Below are 15,822 nucleotides of genomic sequence, written 5' to 3'. Positions count from 1 at the left end.
TCAACAGCATGTTGCTTTAATTTTAAAAACTAGCACATTGATGATCTGAGGTGTACCTGCATCTATACATCATCTTTCTGCCGCTAAACCTGAATACTTGCTCATTGCACCTTCAAACTTGTCCTTATACTCTGCTGAAAGTCATATCTCAGATTCCTGCAGGAGGAAGGCTGTTGCCTGGACAAACAGTTTTGCTGGATTAGTTACTACCTAGAGAACTGGTTTTCTTTGAATTTTTGTCCAGAGTCAAGCTTTTCACCACACAAGCTTAGAAGCAAAAAACTAAAGTTTAATCAAGGAAAGCAAAAGCTAAAGTTCTTGATTTCAAGACTGGAAACTTACAAAAGTAAAGAAAACCAAAAAACCCAATTATAAATTGTACCTAGCAGTATCGCATTATGAGTCTTGAGGGATTGTGTAAAACATTCTTACTCAAGGAACAGCTTCAGCTCATACCAATTCATGCCCATCCTTGTTGCTGCTCTTAGTATGGATTAGAACCAGTTTGGAGTCCTGAGACATTCCCACACTGCCAGAGTTCATCTAAGACTTTTGTGAGTTATTTTCTCCCTGTATTCAGAACAGAACCTTACCCCCCTTTCTGATCTCTTCTCTGGCATTGTTAATGCGTAGGAATACAGTTTCTGGATCTCCACAATAATGAGTGTTTTGACTCCTGTCCCCCCACCCTGTCTTTCACAAGAAGCTGTAACAGGAGTTTTAGCTTTAGATAATTAGCAAGTATCTGAAGTGCAAAGGATCACCCACAGTGTTAATGCATATGGATGAGTATTAAAGGAGAAAGAAAACTTACTTTCAGTGACTGTGGTTCTTCTGCATTCTTCCTCAGAGCTCTGTCCAAGCTTCTCCTGCAGGTACTCCTGGTCAAAGGGAACTGCCCTCTTATCTACCTGGAAAATAGAAGGAGAATGAAGGTGTAAGGGTATTATTCTAAGCCAGTTTAGAAGACCTGATGCCCTCAGAGCTGAGGTCATCAGTCTTCTCCAGAACTGACAACAAAGATGGATTAGTAGTCAGCTTGAGTGCCAAAGCCTCCTGACAGTTTGAAAGCCTATTGCCTATCTAGATTCAAAAGAAAACCGTGTCTAGCCAAGAAATTCTTATGCATGTACAGATCATGCTCTGTTTGTAACCAGAAATTGAAAGAATAGCAACTTCTGTCCAAAACCTAAATGTGAGTCTATGGCTAAAACACACTTGCGAAAAGATGGTGATGATGAAACTAGCTGCAGAAACTGGCAAGGTCATGACAGAAATCTGGAGGTAAATTATTAATTAACATGAATGGATATTTCAGGTTACCATAAGCAAAAAGGGCACAGAAGGTACTGTGGAGTCAGGTGAGTGCAACCTTCTAATTGTTTTACAGAGCTGGAAAAATTAGAAGGAAACAGAACAAAAAAAAAAAGAACTCCACCCCAAAACCTGTGAATGAAATAATATAAAAAGCATTTTATTTTGGCAAAAAGATATTATATAGAAGGAGTTTTGTATTGTCATAAATGTTTCTCTCGAGTATCTAAGTGTTCTGATTCAGCTGAATAGCTTAGATGATGCAAGGGACATGGAAGAACAGCACCTTCCAGACATATCTAAGGCAAAACAGGGTCAGATTTAAGCACCTGCAATATAAAAGCACATCATAACATGAATACACATGTAGAAAACGCTTAACAGAGAACCACCTTCCTTTGCATGTTTCAGCTAAGGAGGCTTATCGACTATTTCCAATTTGACTTCCAAAATGTGTCCCTCTAGGCCTAACTTTAAGCACAAGTTAGACTTTTAGGTGCTAGTCTGTACTTAAAATGATACTTGTATTTTAAAAAGTTCTCTCTTTACATAAATATTGTTGGCTATATTCTTGCTCCAATAGGACTTAAAACTTTGTTAGTTCAGACTTCCATCAGTAAATACTTCTCACTCAGCAGGCATTACCACACAACTAAATCCATTCTTGTTTTAAAAATTCAAAGCAAGGAGAAGGTTGAGGGCAGCCCATGGCACAGATCAAAACCCACATTAAGTAACTGACTGAGGAAAATAGGAGGCATTTGGCAAAATTTTTCTTTCACAATAAACCACACAGAAACTTGATTTCATTTTTGAAGCAAGCATTCAGAGGTTTTAAAATCTAGGTTTTTCAAAACGATAAAGAGGTCTTGAAACAGGTTTGTTCAATCATTTGGGGACAATACTTAAAATGCTAAAAGGCAAAGCTGGAAGACCTCCAAATTCCAGGTAAGAGCTAAAAGAGCAAAACTGTTTTCGTTTAGCTTTCCATTGCAATTGCCATTCACTGTATATAATTTTTTTTAATCTAAAAAAACCTTCACAGTATTTTTTAAATTTATAAAGAAATTTCTACAAATTTCCATTCCTAAAAATTGCTCTTTTCACTCTAGTCTTACCTCCCTTTGCAAAAAATGTAACAGTCATGAAATAACCCATATACAGTGAAGCAATGAAGTCAAACCTGAGAAATAGGAACAGCAGATGAGGGGATTGTGACTGACTATATATACAAAATATGCGATTGTTGTGGAGAAGAGGCACAAATGCTTATAGTGTACAACATATGGTGTTGAAAAGTAAACAAAGGTAATACACATTGCTGCTTTGCTTGATTTCCTCTTTTTTTCCACTTATACCCCATCCAAACACAAGCACATTCTATCCCGAAGAACTTGAAAGTGTTTTAAGTGTTACGATTGGCACTGTGTGGTTGAACTGTACGCTCAACTCATTAGCTTTTATTTACCAGAAACACAGCCATCTATATCCATTTTACTGAATTCTTTCAAATATCAGGTTCTGCAGACCCAGCTGTGTAAGTACAGCTACAGAAAATGATTTCCATATTACAGTTTGGTTTACCCAAAATGTCATCTGTAACTCTGGACAAGACTTGTTATAACACTGTGCAATTTGGCAACAAAATAATGAATTACTAAAACTTGAATTTGTGGGCTAAATCAACAGAAATAAGTAAGCCCAGCAAGACAGCCTGCAAGAGAATTCAGAGTTGGATAGGAGTCTAGCCAAAGAAAGGGATTAGCACTTCTTTGAATAATTGCCCCATCCAGCAGTCCATCCGGTCTTTTTGTACTACGTGCCTGTGAAGCTTGTCATAATGAGGTTTCAGGACAGAATTTCATAGGTATTGCAAAGAATAAATATTTAATTTCACTGAATCATTTTGCAACAACCTACAACAGAAAGTAACTGAATTGCTCTCTTGACATCTTCAAATTATATCTGTGTCTCTTTAAGAACATATGCTTTACCATAACACCATCTCGTTGCTGGAGTTAGAGAATGAAATAGTATGTCTTATGCAGGAAGTCAAAAAAAGGTGACTTAGTGGCACTGTCTGGTTTAAAGAATTTGCCAAATGCAAATCAGAAGTGAAAGAATACCTAAGGGTTGCATTTTATCAGAAGACAGGAATTGCTGTGCTGGCTGCCATAATGTGATGACATGAAAACCAGCTTTGTTTTTTGCTCTCATGTCTTGTGAGATAGGCCAGTGATAATACACAAAACCTAAATACCCACTGCTTCTACAAATGTATACAGTTCTCTGTCATCCTAACAAAATTAATGACTGGTGTATGACTGATTTGGAATGGTATACACTCTGTCCTCAACACTGCTATTTAGATGTGATTATCCATTCACTTGGAGTCAGTAAGAACTGGTCAAAAACAGCCAAGAAGAAAGTAAGGGCTTCAGAAATGTGCATTAATATCAAATACCAGGAGATCCTGGAAGTCTACAACAATATCCTCTTGAGAATGTTGGTAATCTTGACTCCATCCCTCCTTTAGTAAAAACAGACGGCTGCTGTGCCAAAGCATACATTGAGTGGCAAAGGGAAGGTAAGGGAAAGCATGACCGTCTGCTTGCTTCCAGCTCTAGTGAGCTGTGGTGGCAATGAGCACTTGCATTCCAGTACAGCTGGTCTGGTGTAGCCTCCAAGTAGAGTGGCTGTACAAAGCACAGTCACAAAGCATCAGTTTTGTACTCTGCTGCTTTCCAGGAGGGTTATTAAACTCCTGAATGAAAATTAAACCAAAATAAGGAGAAGTTTTCATGCTTTAGGGAGAATCACAATAATGAACGATATAGCATGCATTGCTGAGACCACACAAGCAGGGAGAACAGCTGGTGAAATAAAGGAGATGGGGCTGAGAGGATACGAATCTTCTGCCTAAGGAAAGAAATGTTCACGTTTTTTTTGGGAAACAAGATTTCACAGAATCAGGTATCAAACTCAAAATATCCTATTTCTGACCTTGCATTTGCTGATTTATTGCCACTTATAACCAGAAACAGAGTCCTCATCTGCATCTTCAGGGTTTTCCCCTAAGAATTCTTGGCCAGAAAGCAATGAGACTTTTCAACAAAATGTAAGCCCAAGTTTCTAAGTGCCCCACTGCAGTAGAGCACTCCAGAGAACTCAGATAAATAACCTGATTTAAGGATTCTTTCAGGATAAATCACACAGTGCAAAAATAACCATAAGCTTAGATGAGAACAGTGATTAACAGCATCCCAGTGTCATTTGGCACTGCTCTTGTCATATCCCCATTGCAGCTTCAGTGATTTATAGGATGTGTGTGTCTCTATGATCACATAGTAAACTATGAAACATTTTCTTACATGTCACAGAATCACACCAGGATCAAGGCCGGAAGAGGCCTTCAAATCTAGTCCAGCCATCAACCCAGAACCACCATAATCACCCCTAAACCATATCCCCAAAAGCCACATCCAGGCACTTCTGAATACTTACAGAGACAATGACTCCACCACCTCCCTGAACAACTTACTCCAATGCCTAAACACCCTTTCAGTGATTTTTTTTTCCCCCAAATATCTAATCGGAACCTCTCCTGAAAAATGTGGGGGTTTTTTATTTTTGAAGGTTCAAATAGGTTTACTTGAGCTGTGTTTTTTCTGCCTTGTTTTTTTTTCTGCCAAAACTAATGTCAGTTCACTTCAGATGGCAATGAAGGATGGTTAAAAATTTGTAACAGTGGAAATAATGCCAGAAGAATGTGCTTGTGAAGAAGGAGTTGCTGGCTACCCAGCAGTACAGGCAATTCATACAAAGCTGTCAGGTGATGTTCCAGTGAGACAGAAACTCTCATTATTGATACTTCCTTTCCAGCTCAGAGAAGTCTGCCTTAGCTGGATTACATAAAAAACCCAAGAGGAAAGTGAAGCAGGCTAGGTGGCTTGGCAAACACTGAGAAGAACTTGTGCATGCACATACTCCTTGGGCACGTGTGTGCAAGTCCATGGGTGGATGTCTTTTTTTCCACTGCATTGTTGAAGTGGAGTGAAAGGGCACTGCCCACGCTCCCCTCCCAGGACTTGACCCGGTGGCAAGGGCCTTGCATTCCTCAGCTGAGAAGTGCGTCTCTTCGCTTGAGCTGAACCAGATGAAAGCAGCACTACCAGGCTCTAGCTTTGCCTCAGGCCCCTGCTTTTGAAAGAGCCAACCCTGCTGTTTCTCTTTGGGGCTTATATCTGGTTTGAGAAGAATTGGCTAAAAGGAAAACCTTCCATTTTTCATTTGCCTTTGTAACTTAGTAAGGAGAGAATATATATTTTTCATTTGCAAGTTCATTTATTTTAAATATGGCAAGAGTTTGAATTTTATGCTGGAAAACCACAATCACATTCCACAAGAAAAATCAATGCTTTCATAAACTGGAACATGTTTAGAGTAAGACAGCTTCTTACAGTTTCATTTATAAGCAAGAACAGGTTTTAGACCACTGCTGGTCCGGTATTTCAGTAGCAGTGGAGAGTGACATTAGGCAGTTGTATTCCTGGTGGTATCCCTGACCAGCTACTTGGGCAAGTCCTTTCACTTCATTGTGCATCCAGCTTCCAAGAATGATGCCTTTCTGTTGGAAGCTATATTGTGGATCGAGCAGGGTGGGCACTTTCTCATACATATACATTTTGTACTATGTTCAGCATGGTTAGTTAAAATATATCAATGTTTTTGCACTAAATGTTAATGCAATTTCTCTCAAGAGGCTATCACTGAAATATTGAACATACTAATACCTTTCTTGAGATGATCACCCTCTCCTGAAGAAGCCTCTCACCTGAAAGCCAGATGTCATGAATGGAGCATGAGACTTTCACACTGTCTCCCAAGATTACCCTCCCAACCAGACCTATATGTTCCCGTTATGCTGTGCAGTCCTGAAGCATCTCTGGAGTGTTCTGACTCCCATCTGCTAGACACTGCAGATGTTAGTAACCTGTTAACTAGATGCATTTCGTATTTTAGGTCATGACAGGAGGAAGCCAAGGAACAGTAATGCAGCAAGGAGATGTGCAACCCTTCCCCTATTAGTCATTTGGTTCTTTCGTTACATGAGCTAATGATGCTCTGATGCAATTTGTAAGTTCTGCAATGCAGAGCTGCCAACACAAAACATATGAAGAGACAATTGTGAGAGAGAATAGCAGAGCTCTCCACATACAGAAAAGTGCACCACCATGTTGGGTTTTTCTCTACATATTTTTTCTTATAAGACCTGATTATAAACACTTTTTAAAACACCCAAACTCCTCAACTTTGATTCCAATCATAGGATCATAGAACAGTTTGTGTCAGAAGAGACCTTAAAGATCATTTGGTTCTAACTCCCCAGCCACTGACTGGGATAGCTTTCACTAGACCAGGCTGCTCAAAGCCCCGTTCAACCTGGCCTTGAACACTTCCAGGGATGGGGCATCCACAGCTCCTCTGGGCAACCTGTGCCAGTGCCTCAACACCCTCAATATAAAGAATTTCTGTCTAATATCTAACCTATACCTACTCTCTTTCAGTTTGGAGACGTTCCCCTTTGTCCTGCCACTGCATGACAGAGTAAAAAGTCCCTCTCCAGCTCTCTTGTAAGCCCCCTTTAGGTATTGGAAGGTCGCAATTAGGTGTCTATATTTTTCATCTGTACGAACACAAGCAAGGTTTTTATTTAACCTGTATTTTATCCATCACAATCTCAGTTCATTCTAAAGTTAATCCTCTGTTTCTGAGACCAGATGGATTTTTTTTTTTTAAAACACTGGAAGAAACCAAGGCTGAGTCAAATGGTTTCAGTGGCTTTTTGTTCTTTTCTAGTGTTGTCTGGAAGCAATTTTCTCAAGCTTTGTAATTTATTTGTCATCTTCCTCAAAATCCCCACACAAGAAAGAATGAGAGCCTTTCTTTGGAATTAAAAACAAACAGAAGGAACCTTGACATTAGATTTTTATACATATCTTTCATATCCTGAGTGTAATAATGAGTTGTTTTTAGTACTGATGGCGGGAACCTTGAGGAAAATAAGTTGTGACTGAAATCTTGTATTCTGGAGAACAGAAGTGATAGTTTGGGTCTCCAGGGATTCAGTCACACATTACCTACTAAAATGCAAGCAGCCACTTATTTTTCTGTTGTAAAATCTGACATATAAAAGCAGAGTATGTATCCCAATTTTTAACCAGGTATTTAAATGTTGCTTCTATACTCTCATACCAACAAAACAACTCTACAACAAAAATAAAATCCAACAACATTTTCATTTTTTACAAATGCCTTTTTCTTATGTTTTTATTTTTTCACAGTCTGGGTAAAGAGGTTAATAGTCTCATGAACACACAAGAAAATTAAATTTTTATACTATAGGACCAGAAAAGAAAACAACTAAATTCAAAGCTGAAAGTTCCTGAAAGAAAAAAACAACTTATCTTTACTTGTTCTGTCTCTTTCTTTTTTCACTTACTCTTTTTTTCTATTTTCTTGATCCAGCTCAAATGCTTCCACTGGGCAGACCTGTGGCAGGATGATAGAGGGCATAAAACTGAAGTATGTAGGTTCCAATTCATTCTTGAAAAATGATTCATATCTTCAACTGCATCTGGAAACTCACAGGGACATTTGTGAGAATTCAGTTTGGCCTGTATGCTGCCAAAATGCAGTGGTTAAGTGTCAGGTGTCACATTCTGTACCAGCTATGGGTTCTGGATTGATTTAAATTCCAAGGCTCATAATACATGCAAACAATCTATCTCAAAATGGAAAAAGCCCTGTCTGTGTTCAAAGTACAACAAAGCCAAAGATGGGAACAGCTTTCCCCAGCAATACCAGAACTGATAATTTTACAGCAGCCTGGCCTCAACACTAGAGTATTTGTTAAACATAAATTATGAAAAACAGAAACAATGAATAAGAAGAGGTAGAGCCACTACATATATGCTATTACTTCCTACAGCTCGCCAAGATTAGCTCAGGCTGACTGGACTGAATGCCAGTCAATTAGCTAATATCCATGCACAAGGATGGATATAATCACTCTCAAACACTACATACAAATTGCATTGAACTAATTTCTTGTTATTTTATATTCAATTCCAGACAAATTCTAAATAAAACAATTCCAAGTTATATGAATGGAGCCAATAATGTGTTGTTTGAAAACATTCTCCACACATTATAGTAATCATAGTCTTCAGACAGTTCATTGCATCATAATGTCTTTCTCATGGAAAGCATAAAAAAGCAACAAGCTGCATCTGGTAATAAAAAAGAAGGAACCCCAGTCCAGGTTAGCTAATTGGAAACTATTTGTTTGTATTATTTGTGACTGTGAAGAAAGGATAAGAAAGCTGGACACACTTGAGAAGTGGGCCCATGAGAACTTCTAAGTGCTCTCCAAGTACAAGGTGATGCACCTGAGTTGGGGCAAACCCAGACATAAGCATGGACTGGGAGAAGAATTCATTTAGACCAGTTCTGCAGAGAAATATTTGGGGCTTCTGAAGGATGAAAAGCTGGACTTGAACCAGTAATGTGATCTTGCAATCCAGAAGGACAACCACATCCTGGGATGCATCCAAAGCAGTGTGGCCAGCAGGGTGAGGAAAGGGATTCTGCCACTCTGCTCCACTCTGATAAGACCACACGGGGCTGTGTCTAGCTCTGCGCCCCTCAGCACAAGAAGGATGAGGGCCTGTTGGAACAGGTCCAGAGGAGACCACAGAGATAATCAGAGGGCTGGAGCACCTCTTCTATGGAGACACACTGAGAGAGTTCAGGTTGTTCAGTTTGAAGAAAGGAAGGGCCTGGGGAAACCTTTCAGTACCTAAAGGGGGCCTACAATAGACCTGAAGAGGTACTTTTTACAAGGGGTAGGACCAAGGGGTAAATTAAAATTAAATTAAAAGAGGAGAGATTTAGATTAAGTACTGTGAAGAAATTATTTACTGTAATGGTCGTGATGCACTGGAACAGACTGCTCAGACACCTTGTGAATGTCCCATTCTTTGAAGTGTTCAAGGCCAGGATGGATGAGGCTTTAATCAACCTAGTCTAGTAGAAGGTGACCCTGCCCATGGTAGGGAGGTTGAAATTAGATGATCTTTATGGTCCCTTTAAACCCAAACCATTAGTTTCTATGAAACTAATGAAATTATATTGGATACACAATCCCAAGATGTATCCAGAGACATATTTTCTAGAAAATATCAAGTAGTCCATGAAAGCATTCACCTAGAAAGTTGTATGCAGTTCTCACTTTCTTCCCCCCTTAAAACCATGTGCATTTCCAAATTTTCCTCCATTACTCAAAGTATATTCTTGTCTCTCTCTAAAAAGTAATTTTTATAACTCAAATTTAGGTGGAATTATAATGTTAATTTTACATATTTGACAGCATAAAAGTGTATCAATCTCTTGCTGTTGCATGTCATGTAGTCCTTTTCATAAAGGAATCAAAAAGTGGTTACAGTGCCTACCTACGCTACTCCTACTGGGATCCTCTTTTAGAGTCTTGTACCTCTGGTGGTTAGAAATTCTATTCCAATCTCCCACCTAAGTGTTTTATGGCAAGTTTAATAGGTATTCTCTTTCTGGTAAAATGCACCACCCCAATGCATTTATGGAGAACAACTATTATTTCTTCTCAGTCTTCTATTTGCTAGGGTATACAAGCCAAGCCTTTTTTTCCTCATTTTGCCTAACAGTCTCTCCATCTCCTTGATTGCCACTGCAGTCCTTCTTTACATCTCTATTTTATTTGAACAAATGAACCTAAAAAATGAGTAGAACTGCATGCAATTTTCCAGATGAAGGTTTCCACAAGTTATCTGTTCCAGAAGATGCCTCTCTGGATATATCTTGGGATGATGTTTGTCTTTTCTTCATTGCCCCAACAAGTACAGGACTTGCAGGTCCAATTAAATAACCTATGCCAATTTTTTTTTCTCTATTTTCTTATAAGCAGACACTGCATACCCATATGACAGCGGTTATCTTCATTATTAACAAGATTAGTACTTTCTACTATTAAATTTCATTTGATTTTAAATTAATATAATTCTTTCTCAATGGTTCCTCAAAAATAAGAAATTAATAAGAATGTAATAAGACAAGTTTATAGATAAATAGAAGTAGGGATGCTCAGTGACTTGACATCAAAGATTGTGTTAAAACAGGATTCAGGATTTGAAACTTGCTAGATATTGCAGAAAAGCTTTTGGTCACAGCAATGAACATGAAATACCTAGCAAACCACATTGGTTTGCATCAATATTTTGCACTCGTGACTGGTATTATTTTCTGTAAGTGAATGTATTCTAATTCAGAAATTAAAATAATGTCTGCTTACAACTCCTTACTCATTGGTGCTTGTATATGATTACAAAATAATCATGCTAAATGCAGCTTGATATCAAATCTCACACCATTTTTCTGGAAGTTCTATGTAACTTAGTCAGGTTTTTTTCTATTGTTTAGATGAAGGGAGAGCAGAACCTGGTGGTCACATGTGGAAGCCTCTACTCGCCACAAAACATTTGATTTCATGGTACCCTATACAATATCTCTCAGTGTTTACTATGCCACGTGTGAAAGCCTGTTTTATTATTTTTGCAGAAGCCACTGTGCATATTTGAATTTCAGATGAATGTGGATAATGTTGAACACGTAGGATGTTTCTTGTCTCTAACTTATAACTTTAGTAAGCATAAACAAATCTCTCTAATTTGTAAGAGGGTCACTTTTTTCTGTTCCACTGACAGAAGATGTCTCTCAATTACTCATTCTGTGTGACCAGCAAATCAATCTTCTGCAGTATTGCTATTTGAGACCTTTAGAAAGTATTTCCTGTCCCTATCATGGATTCTTAATTCTTAGTTACAATTCTTAATTCTTTTTTGTTTTGATTGTTTTTGATATTTTGGGTTTTTCTGTAGAGAATGGGGAATTACATGAAAGCATTTAATGAAATTCCGGGAAATACTAAGAACTCCTCCTAAAATTGGTTGCATTTTCCTTTGAAAACCCTTGGGCCCAGAAAAAAAATTTCAGTACTAGTAAGATGAAAATATTATATCCATACAATGTTTTTTATTTGTACATAAATTTGCATTTTGTTTCTTTGTTACTTTTAAGGCACATTCCTGATTCTTGAAGATAAATTGTAAAATACTTATCTATCTGTATAAAAATTTCTCTTTTTCTACGTGGAGGAAATTTTTTACAATTTTTTTTTCTAATTTTATGAAACTTAATTTTTGTTCATATAAAGTTCAGCACTTCCACCACTTTCTCCTACACAATCGAAATTTTCGAGGGGCATGAATGTGAGTCAATAAAATCTTCATGTAAATAAGAGATTTTAACCTGATAAAATCTATATTTTGTCCTTGATCTACTGACTCTACTGTAGTTTGCTATTTACCTGTATATTTAGTTCAAATAATTCCTTAATGGAGAACTTCTGTATCTGTGGGCCCTACATTTTAACCTCCTTTAACTTCTAGAACCTGTTTAATTCCCCTGATAAACCATTGTTTCATATGCGATGTTGGCTCATATCCCAGCGCCAAGTTTAAAATTAATGATTCCGGGTTATTTAGGCTGATAACATATTCATCTTCTGCTTCAATGTCACTCATTGAACACTTCAAAATATGTGAATCCAACAAGGAGAGAAAGCAAGCAGCAATGAATGAGGAAGCAATAAAGCTTGTGATAATAGCATGACTGTTTTGAAAAAGAAACACACCCATTTTGCATTCAGAGCAGAAATCACTTACAAGCAATCATAAGTAATTTTGTTGTGTAATTTGTTTATTCAGAAAATGTCTTCTTGTACACAAGCTGTCAGGAGCTACACAGAGGCTTCAGCCAAAGGGCTACCACTCTTTAAACAAGAAGCAATTGTGCTTGGTTTCCTTCTTTGACTCTCTTCCTAATCTGTTCCAGATCTGACCTGCTCCAGACCCTGAGTTTTAAACTTGACAAACACTTTAGCCTCAGGCTCTTCATGGGGAGAAGAGAATTTTCTTTTTTAAGTAAATTCTCTTTTGTTAAATTTCTCTGTCATATGAAATTATTTCCTGGATTTAATCATGAGAGAAAGGAAAAATCTTCTATCAAGACAGAGTTCTTTCTGTTATGAGCATTCATGTATTTATTCAAGTATGTATCCTTGCAAAGATGAATACTCTGTAAGGTCTAAACATTATAGTGCAAATATTATGTGTAAATATAGTAGACAAAAATCAAGAGGCAATGGCTTAAGTATGTAACTGTCTTTTCATATGTAAAACATTGCTTTTATTTGAAAATATTTAAATTTGAGTCATTTTTCTGTGTTACAAAGTTCTTGTAAGGAGAAAATTCAATATACCTCCTCTATCACATTCCACAACAAAAAATAATGGAGTGTTAAACTAACACAGCTGTCTGAAATCAAATCATGGTAGGAGGTCTTAAACTTATAGCAGCTTTCTAGCCTGTAAGACACTGTGCCATAAATTCTAGATCTGGTTCTGCTGTGATCTGAAATTTAATTTTGTGACTGTGGCAAAAGCACTTCTCACTCATTCAGTCACCCATTCAGCCACCCTTCTCACTCTAAGCTTCTTCTGCAGTAAACAAGGGAACAGTCACGTAACAGTGGTATCAAAATGTTCTTGTTTTGGTAGTGGTCTTTCCCATAATGATTTAAGGACTACACTAATTATGAGCCATTTCCAGTATATTGCCTTGGGGATTTTATTTTGTTTTAAGTTTCAGAAATCTTTTATGATTGAATCTTGCTAAAATCCACACCAAGGTGTAAATCAAAGTCTTTTCTCTAGATTATTTCCAAGAATGATTATCTATCAGAACACTACAGATTGTACTGTAGGGTACTGACAATGAAGTTGTCTTCATGCAAAGTACAATGAACTGTGTCAACAAAGAATGAAAGTAAAGAAAGGATCCACAAGGAGAGAAAAAATAAAATTAGTTTGAATAGTCAGTTTCCACAGAACTCACACAGCCTCCCTCTGGAAAACGATTCAGATTTTTAAAGGATGTTTAAAAACCAAATCTCCCCAACACACTGGAATTATACTGTTTTATTAGAATTGAACGTGTCTCTCTCCAGAATTTTTTATCCCTCTATTTCAAATGTCAAGACAACTGCTGATAGTTTGATTTTGCCATATTAAAGGTGGGAGAACAGAGACACAGAACAATTAAACATCCCCATGTTCACAAAAGTCAGTGCTGAAGGTGGAGAAACAATCTGTTCTGGTGGTGATAGAGGTGCTGAACATGGAGATAAAAGTTCTGTGCTCCAGGACTGTGCCTGGTGACCAAAAGCTGGATAGTCACAAGGTGTTTTCAACACTAGAAGATCTAGATAGACAAAGTTAGTACTGTAACTCTTAGTAGCTCTAAAATGAATGAGGGAAAAATTGCTTGTCTAACACAGGCACACCTTTTGACCATCTTCAAGGAACAAAAACCATGAATACCAACACTGACCAGGAATTTTTCTTTCAGATATTTTTATTAAAATGTTGAAATGACAAATAGCCTACAAGGAGTAAAAATATAAACAAGTGGGGACAAAACCTGAAATCTTGGTAAGGACAGGAAAAGTCCTTAAAAAAAAGACACGCCTATAGTGTTGGCATAGCAAAATCTCTTACTGCACAGTTCCTCAGATCCTGTGCTCCTTTTGACTCAGTATCTTTCACAGGCTCAATAAAAGTGTTAGTCATTTGCTTTTTTATTGACTCATTAGTTTGGATTGGTGCAGTGAATTATATATTAATTTTATGAAGACTTTTACCCTGTTCAGTATGGTTTGCTCGCATTATATTACATTTTCTTTATTCTACTGAACATTACAAATTTGGTAAATTTATTCAGTGTATTATGTCAACTCCATTATATGTTTAATCTCTTTCTTTGTGAGCTATATTTTTCTTGGAACATGTCATATAAAAGCTCAGTATTTTCCCACTTACTGCTTGTATAACTTGCAATGTGTTATGCATCCCTAGCAAGTTAATCTGTAGCTTGCCTCTTTCTTTTTCTGCTGTGAATGTATTTTATCATCTTTCCATCTAAAAAGGATCTAAATAGGTTATTGATGAACAAGTCATTGTGCATTTTTTAAACAGCTGTGGTCTGAATTAAAAGTTTCTAATTTCTTTTTTAAAGAAGCAATTTATTACTGTCACTCTATTGCCAAGATTGCTTTCTTTTGATGTTATAATAACGAAACAAAAATAGACGACTGAGACAGTGAGACAAAAGTACTTGTAAATGTGAAAAAATCAGGGGCCCAAAGAGTTACTGTCACTCTGAGGTCAGGAACTGTTCCATCAAATGTTCAAGAGTTGCGAGTCTGAAACACCTCTTAAGTTTGTCTATCATACTGAATAAATTCCTTGCAATCATCTCAAAGATGCTAGTTTAGTACTTACTGTCTTTGTCTGGAAATACCCGTGCTTCCTGAATTTGTCTAGAAGATGCCTTCAAGGCAGAAGGTTAGCAGATTAACCAGTAATCTTGATTTTCCTCAGGCTGCTCAGATTACAGGACTGCTGCCTAAAGAGGAATGGTGTTCTTTCCAGACAGCAGCATCTGACAGCAATTAGGCAAGTCAAGATCTTGTATGTGAAATTACACAGAGATTACTACTTCTGATAAATAGATCCCCAGTAATTACCTGGAAAGGGTTACCTTGTTGCCTTAAGCACAGCATCCATATTAAATGCACTGGGTGTTTTCTATTTCTTCATATATGGACTGACCCTAACAAAAAACCAAATAATTGTCAAAATGGAGCAGATCAAGTTGCTTATAAATTTAGCCAGAATTAATGACCTTAATGATCTTATTCAATTCTTTTCCTCATTGCTTCATACTTGACCTTTTTTCTCATTTGAAAAAAAAAAAAGAAAAAAGTTTAGCTGTTTCTTTCAGCATGGTTGAAGAAATTTAAACTTTCTTCTCTTACTGAACACTTGCGAATATTTCACTGATGAATTCTGGTTCCTCCAAACTTCAGAGCACAAACATAAAACTTGGCAGAAGCTAAATAAAGTAACCTGCTAGGGCACCTTATGTCATCACTGCTATACTGCCTTGGGTATTGACGCTAGCTCAGAGCCACTGCTGATGCGCACTCCCCCCTGTGATGTGTGCCCATGGCATACAATCTGCATTTCATAATGGGACCCCATAATGCATAAAAAAAGTCAGAAAGGGCTCTGTATGTGCCTTTTTTAATCAGAGAGACTGCAGCACTTGCTGGTTAAATGGTTGTGCAGTCTGAAAGCATGTGCAGCCCCGGCTCATGCTGCTCACGAGGTTTTGATATTGTTGGCTTGTGTAGAAGAGTGCCCTTGAGGAAGTACAGCATGTCCCACACAGCTGTAGTCCAATCTGATGGGATAAACTAGGGAATGCATACTGCCAAAGCACTTTATGAAAGTC

Source organism: Corvus cornix, chromosome 3 (assembly GCF_000738735.6).
Source record: "Corvus cornix cornix isolate S_Up_H32 chromosome 3, ASM73873v5, whole genome shotgun sequence".
NCBI lineage: Eukaryota > Metazoa > Chordata > Aves > Passeriformes > Corvidae > Corvus > Corvus cornix.
Note: the sequence above shows the minus strand (reverse complement) of the source record.